Here is a 9,186-nt window from a genome sequence, read left to right as displayed (position 1 = left end):
GCGATAAAATAGTGGGTAATAATTTACAGTACGTTTTGATGTTATAGTGTTGTGTAGTTGTGAAATCACAAATGAATCTGAATCTAAACTTTATTTATTAATTTTCACAGATACTTGCACCGATAGACGAGTTGCTGCTGTTTCTGATGCACTTGTCTGTGGGTCTGCCTCTCAGGGATCTAGCCGGGCACTTTAGTATTCATCACACCACAGCTAGCTGAATCACTGTGACATAGACACACTTTCTGTACAATCTGCTTGGCTCCATTTGCTTATGGATACCAAAAGAAGAAGTCAGAGCTCTCTTACCACCAGAGTTTGCAGCCTTCCCTGACACTCAAGTGGTGCTGGACTGCCCTGAATTGTACTGCCAAACACCCTCCTTTCTACTACTTCAGAGTGAGGTGTACTCTAAACTCCTTACCTGACTCCCGAACCCGGACACCGACCTGAAACCTACCTGTCTCTGTGCCATCCTCTTTAGCCCGATCCTAGAAGGAACCCGTCGTCACGTGAGCTAGATCCCTTCCATTCAATAGACAGTGGTGCTGGACTGCCCTGAATTGTACTGCCAAACACCCTCCTTTCTACTACTTCAGAGTGAGGTGTACTCTAATTACAAACCGCACAGTACATTGAAGGCCATGATTGGCATTGCACATTGGTGCATGCCATTACCTTTGTTTCTGTGCTGTAAGAGTGACTGGAAGATTTTCAAACTTTCTGGAATTATTAAATGCCTCACACCAGACATGGCCATTATAGTTGACATGGGCTTTTTGGTGGATTACCTTGTCCCTTGCAAGGTTTACCGACCTGCTTATCGGTCAGGCAGGATGTCCAGCAGACACAATCCATTACCAGACTGAGGGTACGTGTTGACAGGTGTATCCGGAGGGTGAAGGAGAACAAACTGTTTGACAAACCCATTCCGTTGTCAGTGTGCTGCAGCATTGACCAGCTGTTTAGTGTTGCTTGCTTTCTGGTCAACTACCAGAATGGACCGCTGGTGAAGTCATGGGCAGGTAAATGCTGAATATAATAAGAAAAGGTAATGCCAGTGTTAAAAGGATAAGTATGCTCATTTTCAACCAGCTTCGTATTGTTAGAATGTTCTTTTACTACCGACAGTCTTTCTTCGAGTTAGCTGTACCGAGATGCCCCCGTTTTTGCCAGCAAATCTGCCAGATGACGGTGTCATTTTGCATCCATTGTAGGGCTGCACGATTAATCGAATGTGATTGTCATGCGCATCTTGTCAGTAAAGCCGGCTCTGTGATTAGTAGTAAATCTCCAGCACGTGCTTTCAGATGGAGCAGCATTTACTACACAGAGCCGTAGTATTTATCGATGTAACTGGACACATACATTTTAAACCCCTTTTAACGCTTACTACTTGGTGCAGAAGAGGAGGCTTGGATGATGCGATGTACATCATTAATATTGATCTTTGGCAGATCTTGTAAACATCTTGTGTAAAACGCCATTTTCTGTAAATTAAATTACCAGCAAAATCGGAATTGTCTATGCACACACTTGCTAGACTGGAAATCCAAGATGGCAGAGATATGCAACTAGCCCATTGCACTGAAGGATGAAAACCACTGGAAACAGCAGCAGACGCAACTGCAGGTTTTCGCACATGACCGGAGATGGTGAAGGATCTTGGCGATTCGTATCATTTCCTAACAGATTTGACTTCCTATTTTTTTAAATTACTTCCCATAAGTGACCTTACATGACATTTTCATGCCAACAGAATTTGGTATCAAATGTCACACAGTTTTCTTGCTCTATATTTGTATAGGTTTGTTGATTTTACATTTTTAGACACATTTCCCCTGTCTGCATAGCTAGGTTTATTGGGTTAATTTGCGCGTCTGCTAGTCAAGTTGACTTGGGTTAGAACTTTGGCTGAGAACAAGTAAATTGTGGTCTGGATGTATCAAGGCCTGCGTGTGCGTGTGCGTGTGGGTGTGGGTGTGGGTGTGTGTGTGTGTGTGTGTGTGTGTGTGTGTGTGTGTGTGTGTGTGTGTGTGGGTGGGTGTATACAGGCAACTCTGAATTCCAAGAAGGATGTACTTCTTACTTTCAAAACAGAATAGTGAGAGTATTGCGTGTAGAAACTACTGTTTTAATTAGCCTTCACAATAATGCATTCCATATTTCTCATTGTTAACATAATTGGTGTTAAATAGCTGAAGACTGTCAAGATTTTAAATAGATTTTAAATGACTGACTGCAGACGTCCCAGATTTTGTGGGAAAGTACAAACTTTGTGAGGCATCTTAATGATGTAAGATGTGATGTTTTGCAAGAGAACATCAGAATAATGATAAAGAGTAATCTTTATATTTTGACTATTATTCTAGATGGAGACTTTCAGGCAGTGGGAAAAGCTCCAAAACATTCTTGCATTTTATTCCAAGTCTGCTGAAGTTATACAATAGATTTGTGTGAGAAACAGACACATGTTGTGCTAGATGAGTGAACGACAGACGGCACCTGATCATGACTACCCTGTCACTCCAGCAACATCAGTAATGGCAGGTGAAATGGCAATGAGTTATGACGAATTGAAGAAGAAAGTGGAAGAACTACAACATCAGTTGGAAACTGTACAGTTACAGTCCCGTTTTGGTTTGCAACGCATCGCTGGATCAGACAAGAATATTCGTTTTTACACCCATGAAAGTTGACTCAATGATCACGACCTGCTGTGAACTTTGACTGGAGACTTTAGTGTTGGAATTATAGGTGACATTTGATATGAAGGAGAGTGCAAATGGGGTCTGAAGTGCAGTACTGTGTTTCATTTACTGAAGTACACCGTAAACCTGTTAGGCCTGTTCTGGTAGAGTTATGTTTTCTGCATAGTTTGTCATTATACTGTCAGATTTCATAATCACTGTACAGAACAAACGTGTATTTAGTTTTGTATATGTATTGTTAAGTATCACTCCAAAGCAGTCTATGTCACCCGCTTGGGGTTTTCTTCTGAGTCCACTCTTAGATAAAATAATGCTTTTAGTAATATATCTTAAAATATATCTTAAAATTAAAATGTTTTAAGCACAGATGGTAACAGTGCCTAGAGTTTTATTATGTACGAACAAATACCTATTACTGTATAATCATGATAAAAGAATTATCTCTCTCTATATAAACATTTTTCTTTGCTTTTTAAAAAAAAAAAAAATTCAGTTCTTATTAATATTCTTATTATATTTCATATTCAGTTCTTACTAACCCTTAAATGCATGGATGATTCGCCAATCATTATCAGGCTACATATTCGGGTCTTTAGCGACCTATATATCAAACACGAATGGCTCTCTAACTGCTGCAGTGGCATAAATTTCTCCTGATATTTTTATAGCAACTACAAAATAATAAAATAAAGCATATTTGTTTACCTTTCGAAGCTTAGAAGGGTTCAATTTGAGCAGATGATTTTACCATCACTGTCCCTGACTTGTCATCGTCAGACCGCACTTCCCCAGTACATTCAGCATCTGGCTCATATTCGCGATCTCAACCATATTCTCAAAATTATCAATTTCAGGGACTTCAAAATCAATATTTTGATGATCGCTGGCAGCTTATTCACCACATCTACCATCAAATGACAGTGACACTTATATTTCATTGCGTACAGTAATTGCTCTGCAGTAAAGCCATTCAAGCCAGTTCAGTTTTTGCTGGTGATATATCTTTTGTTTTATGCCTGCGGTAATTATGAGTGAAACATCACGTCATCGTTGTCTATCAAACAGTGCCACCTTGAGGAATAAAGGTGAATTGCATTTGAGTCATCAGATATTTAATTGTTGCGCATGAAAAATATACTTACGGTCACACTCGCTGATGGGAGATCACGTGCACATGAGTTAACTAATACACATGCCTTGTCCAAATACCCGCACTTGCTGTCTTGGCCACTTGAGAGCGCGTGCGCGCGACAGGAAGTAAGTGTGCAAGACTGTCCCAGGTCTTAAAAACGCCAAAGCACAGTGCCCTTAAAACCTGTGTTATACTTTCCGCGTGTGCGAGTCCGCTAGGGTCTGCTGTGGTATGCGTGACGTAAAAATCGTCATCGGAGAGTGTGCGCGGACATCCACGTGCCTCCCATTTTTTGTAGGCTACAAAAAGCACCAACTGCGCATGCACAGGCTGTGTGAATAAGCACGTTGCTACTCGAACCTGTACAATCTGTCGATAAAACACTATAAAAAAACAGCCAGAAGTGCAATAACTGTGGGTAATTGTTTGTTTACTGTTCAAGCCGATCTACTGTGCATGTATGGAACACGTCCGTGGAGCGGACCATCAGCGTATGCTTTCGGTAGTATCAATACAAGTAGTCCGGATTGCTCATGCGGAAAGTATAACACAGGCTTAACACACACTGAATCCACACTATCTCGAATACCGCTCCAGAGCCCTATTTGAGGCTTAGTGTATCCCATCATGCATCATGTTCTGGAAATAAATCGTGAGACTTTTTGCCAAGATCGTGCGAGAGGTAACGGAAACCTTTCCAGTGTAAGTTAGATATTAATATAATAAATAGATATTACATATAATTTGGTAGAAAAGCAAAGTGTTTCACGTTTTATTGATGTAAAGATGAGTAGTAGTGATATTTATTTTGTAAACATTTGCAACTGCTTTTTATCACTTAATTATAAACACCACAAATTAAATTGTGTCATGTTATAGGGACTACTGACTGAACAGACATTTAGAAGTTGATTTTAAAATGCAAAGTATTTAAAATTAAAATAACACTATGTAAACACTTGCATTTTTACAACATTATAAGTGTGTCCCATCAGGTAATGAAAAGTTCAACACACACTTGTGGTCTTCATCCTCACTTGAACACTTGGGCCAAATACAGGAAATACGTCATATAAGTAGTCAAGTGGTCAAGTGCAAAGACCACAAGTGTGGGTATTTGGACAAGGCATCTGTCTTTAATGATAATCCACAGAAGAACAGACAGGAAATCCAGGAAGACAGGCAACCAACGCAGAGTACACAAACAATAACCGGCAAGGACTGAACAGAAACGGGGAGTACTTATACAAAAGCAGGAGGGGGACTAATGACTAAATTAACAGGACACAGGTGAACAGAATTAACTAATCAAGGGAACTAAGGAAAACTAGGTCAAACTCAAAATGGGCATGAAGACAAAGACTAAATGAAAACACAAAAGAAGTCCATAACTGTGACAGTACTCCCCCCCCCCTCCCGGAAGGCACGACCTCGCGCCGTAAATGGACGAACAAAGGAGGGAGGGGGTTTGGGAGGGTGAGCTGAGGGGCTGACAGGATGCAGCAGGGCAGAAGATGGCAGAATAATTAGAGGAGGTGGAAGAGGGAGGCTGGGTGAGAGTTCATAACAGTCTGGGGTTTCTGGAACGGTGTGTGCTGCCCACACACACCATATGGCTACTAACAGCACCGGGAGCGCTAGGGACAGTGGAACGACCTCCATGGTCGAGACAGGACCGAGTGTTCAGGGCAGACAGACAGTTCGGGCACAACCTCCATGGTCATGATGGGGCAGACTGATGGTATAGGAGATTCACAGGATGGCGGAAGAGGCATATCACAACATAAATCCATATTTCCCTCTGAGTCCAGCTCTAGCTCACTGTCAGTGGTGGAACAGTGGGCGGGGCTTTCCTCCGCACCTTCTCTCTCCACTGTAACATCCATCATTATGTGCGTTGTTGCCAGCTCTCGCACCTGGTCAGATGATGCATGAGGCTTTGGGGAGATCCTCAGCTCTGTGGCTCCATTAGGCGATGGCTCATTGGTCGCTGCGGGCTCTGGCTCTACGTCCGCAGTGGGCTCGGCAAGCGCTCCATGCTGCGGGGTGATGTTTGGCTGGGCTCTGGGTTATGCTGTGTTCTGGATCGGGGGCTGACACTCTCCGGACACGAGATGATCGTCTCCCTCCAGCTCAGTCCCATGGTGTCTGGGAGGTCAATGGGGTGATGGAAATTTGCCCCAATCCAGAAAAGAGACTTCAGAGTCTCATCATCAAAGGGGCTTTGGGTGGCGAGATTGGCAAAATTAAAAGTAAAAAAAAAATCATGGCTTTCCCGAGTCACGGCGGTGAATCTCGCTGCCCACTCCATATTTGGGCCCGTTATTCTGTCACACTCGCTGATGGGACATCAAGTGCATGACGCATGAGTTGACTAATACACAGTCTTTAATAATCCACAGAAAAACAGACAGGAAATCCAGGAAGACAGGCAACCAACGCAGTGTACACATAAACAATAACTGGCAAGGACTGAACAGAAACGGGGATTACTTGTACAAAAGCAAGAGGGGGAATAATGACTAAATTAACAGGATACAGGTGAACAGAATGAACTAATCAAGGGAACTAAGGAAAACTAGGTCAAACTCAAAATGGGCATGAAGACAAAAACTAAATGAAAACACAAAAGAAGTCCATAACTGTGACACTTACACTATTACATACCTCGGGTCTTCGGGTTCTTTGATGAATAGAAAGTTCAAAAGAACAGCACTTATTTGAAGTATTTTTTTTTGTAACAAGGCAAAAGTCTTTTACTGTCACCTTTGATCAATTTAATGCATTCTTGCCCAATCTTACTGGCTTCTTTTGATATTATCCTTTTCAAGCTATTATCTCTTGATGCTGAATTAACAAAAGCCAACTACCCATATAGCTGTGGTGTCAATTATCATTCCTTACTCCTGAATAGATACATTTTTAGAATAGGCTATCTATTGTTTTAATTTGTGTGACTGTTTAATGAACAGCCTTTCTAGAAGTGTGTAAACTGGTTCCAGTCCATCGGATGCCAGCTGAGAACATCCGTATGCTTTACCAGTGACATAACATGCACATGTGACAGCAGGAAAGAAAACAGTAAATGCCAGTGAAATGCAAAAAAATGAATTCCACTGTATTGTGTGATGGTTATGAAACACCGGTTGCGATGTTGTTTCAATTTAGCAGTAAATCTTAACATTTTTATTTATTTATTTTTTATTACAGTACAGTTTGGTGTACCAACACACTATACTGATCATATCCAAATGTTTCTGACTGTTCATATGACACAAATGAGATCTCTTTAATATCTCAATTATTTCTACTATAATGACATTAAATTGTAGCAAAATGGAGACTTCTTGAAAAAAGGATCTAGAGTTTGGCCAAGAAAACAAAGTTTGATTATGAACTCAAATTCTTATCCACATTCATTTTATAGCTCACCTAACTAATTCTGCCATTTTTATTTACTCTTCTAAATTCATTTTAGTAAAAACATCAGAGATCAAGTTGATGCTTAAATGAACCTTAATCTCAGAGCTACATATGTCTTCTGAATTATGAAAGAGAAACTCTGAGCATTGAATTTTCCCATAGGCTTGGTCTAAGAAAGTTCTTTGAAGAGATCAGATGTCTCTATTTTTACCTTATTCGAAAGTAGATTGAGAAACAGTTGTTTTTGTGCTGTCAGTGACTCATGCTATGCAGCGTCAGAAGTCTGTTTTTGATGTTGCATAATTACCCATATCATATGAACTAGTCAATAAAAACCATCAAACTCTTGATTGTAATTTGCTGTGTTTCATTAATCATCTCATTTGTGTCTGCTTTATGCAGATGTTGTCCTGTCGGACAACATCTCCAGGACGCTACGCTCCATATGACTAGTAAGCAATATAGTTTTAAATGTGATTGTTGGGCTTTGATCTTTATTATAGTCCAAAATTTCAGGATTTATAGAAATTACATTTAAAATCTGTTAACATTTAATGTGTTCAGAGTGATTTTACTCTCCAAAGCTCTGAGGGTATTTTCTGAGCTTTTCATTTAGAAGTCTCTTTAGCATTTTGGTCAGTGTCTGTGATCTCGGATCAAGAAGCAGGCTGCTGGCCTTTGGAAATTGGCTGTGGCAAGACTTTACAAAGTGGCACAAACAGTGGGCTCAACACAGGGGACTGTTCACTATGGAAACTGGCTGATCTGAATCCCCCCACACGAGATGTGACAGCCAGCTGTAGCCTAGGCTGTTGCCAGTGTTTGGATATGTGGCTGAGCACAATGATTCACAGATTCGAGTCAAAGTGTAATCCAGGGTGACAGGACAGCCTGTATTTGTGTGTGTGTTTGACACACTTACTATTCTCTGCCTTCGCTGCTTCTTGCGCAGCCTGATGAACTCCTTGTGTTGTCTTGAGACGAAGTTGACTGCTGCGTACTCCAGCAATGCAGCAAACACAAACAACAGACAAACGGCCATCCAGATGTCAATGGCCTTCACGTAGGACACCTGGGAATCACAAGGTCAAACCAATATCAGTAGCTAATCAAATTCGTTGCTAAGAATAATGAGGTGGCGTTGACTGGATTTTTATTTGATATCAGTTGATACCTTTTCACAGAAAACAACACATATAGGTTACACATAGCCTTTAGCGCTAAAACATCTGAAGTGAGCATTATTTAAATTGTTAAAGAATATTTCAAATTTCATACTTATAAGCAATCATGCAATTATTTATTTATGTTTTTTTATGTTCAATTTAATTTACGTTTAATTCATGCCTAATTTTTTTTCACTCGAGTCATCCTCGGTGCGTTCCAAACGGGATATATCGCTCTCCGAAGGGCACTTCGGAGTGAAAACAATCATGGCCGCCATATTGAAAGGTCGTTCCAAACCGAAGTGCTCAAAACTGGCCACTTGAAAGGGCCCTTCGGAATGAAGGATTTCGAAGGGTACAAGTGTTGGACACTTCGGGCTCCCATGATCCTTTGCGCAGATTCTTTGCATGATGACGGCGCCTCCGTCTGGGCACGTGATGATGACGCAGAAGGGCACTTCAAGAAACAGTTGTTTGGTCCCCTACACCCTTCAACCCTTTGAAGCTCTCACTCCGGAGGGTAAACCCTTTGAAGGGATTAGGGCATAGGGATGCGCCCTTCCAAATAGAACGCAGGGCCTGTCGTCGATCGCCGTGCTCTGCGTGTACTTTGATTTTGATTGCGTCTGACGACAAGAGTGCCGCGAAATGTAGAAGAATGCAGAACGTTGGAACAGGTTTTTAACTTGACATTTGTCGTGAAAAGCTGCGCCCAGGCACAAGATTCTGAAAATGCAGCGAAACGCGGCACAGC

This window comes from Sinocyclocheilus anshuiensis, unplaced genomic scaffold (assembly GCF_001515605.1).
Source record: "Sinocyclocheilus anshuiensis isolate Anshui unplaced genomic scaffold, SAMN03320099.WGS_v1.1 scaffold175, whole genome shotgun sequence".
In the NCBI taxonomy this organism is placed as follows: domain Eukaryota; kingdom Metazoa; phylum Chordata; class Actinopteri; order Cypriniformes; family Cyprinidae; genus Sinocyclocheilus; species Sinocyclocheilus anshuiensis.
The sequence above is the reverse complement of the archived record's forward strand: the minus strand, read 5'-3'. Positions refer to the sequence as shown.